The following is a 1243-nucleotide window of genomic DNA, read 5'->3' on the forward strand; positions in this document are numbered from 1 at the left end:
TGTTTAATTTCTTTCTTTCTTTCTTCCTTGACCAAGTTATCACTGAGTAGAGTGTTGTTAAGCTTCCACGTATTTGTGGACTTTCTATTGTGTATGTTGTTATTGAGGAACAGCCTTAGTCCATGGTAATCTGATAGGATGCAAGGAAGTATTTCAATCTTCTTGTATCTGTTTAGGCTTGATTTGTAACCGATTGTATTGTCAATTTGGAGAAGGTACCATGAGGTGCTGAGAAGTTATATCCTTTTATATCTAGAGATACCTGTTAAATCCATCTGTTTCATAACTTCTGTTAGTCTCACTATGTCTTTGTTTAGTTAGTTTTTGTTTCCATGATCTGTCCATTGCAGAGTTGGGGCGTTCAAATCTCCCACTATTATTGTATGTTGTGCTATGTGTGCTTTGACCGTTAGTAAAGTTTCTTTTATGAATGTAGATGCCCTTGCATCTGAAGCATAGAGGTTCAGAACTGATAGTTCACCTTCGTAGATCTAAGTGTCTCTCCTTATGTTTTTTGATCACTTTAGGGTGAAAGTGTATTTTATTTGATATTAGAATGGCTACCCCAGCTTTTTTTCTTGGTATCATTTGCTTGGAAAAATGTTTTCAAGACTTTTATTCTGAGGTAGTGTCTGTCTTTGTGACTGGGGTGGGTTTCCTGAATGCAACCTACCCAGTATGATAGTCTATGTGTTTTTATTGGGGAATTGAGTCCAGTGATATTAGTGGATATTAAGGAAAGGTAATTGTTGCCTACCATTGTTTTTGTTGTTAGAATTGGAATTCTGTTCATGTAGCTATCTTCTTTTAGTTTTGTTGGAAGATTACTTTTTTGCTTTTTCTAGGATGTAGTTTCCATCCTTGTGTTGAAGTTTTCCATTTATTACCCTTTGAAGGGCTGGATTTGTGGAAATATGTTTTGTACATTTGCTTTTAAAATAGAATACTTTGGTTTCTCCATCAATGATAATTGAGAGTTTTGCTGGTTATAGTAGTCTGGACTGGCATTTGTGTTCTCTTAGGGTCTGTATGACATCAACCCAGGATCTTCTGGCTTTCATAGTCTCTAGTGAGAAGTCTGGTGTACTTCTGATAGGTCTGCCTTTATATGTTACTTGACCACTTTCGCTCTCTTCTTTTAATATTCTTTCTTCGTTTAGTGCATTTGGTGTTTAGATTACTGTGTGATGGGAGGGATTTCTTTTCCGGCCCAGTCTATTTGGAGTTCTGTAAGCTTCTTGTA

The sequence above is a fragment of the Mastomys coucha genome, unplaced genomic scaffold, assembly GCF_008632895.1.
Source record: "Mastomys coucha isolate ucsf_1 unplaced genomic scaffold, UCSF_Mcou_1 pScaffold21, whole genome shotgun sequence".
NCBI lineage: Eukaryota > Metazoa > Chordata > Mammalia > Rodentia > Muridae > Mastomys > Mastomys coucha.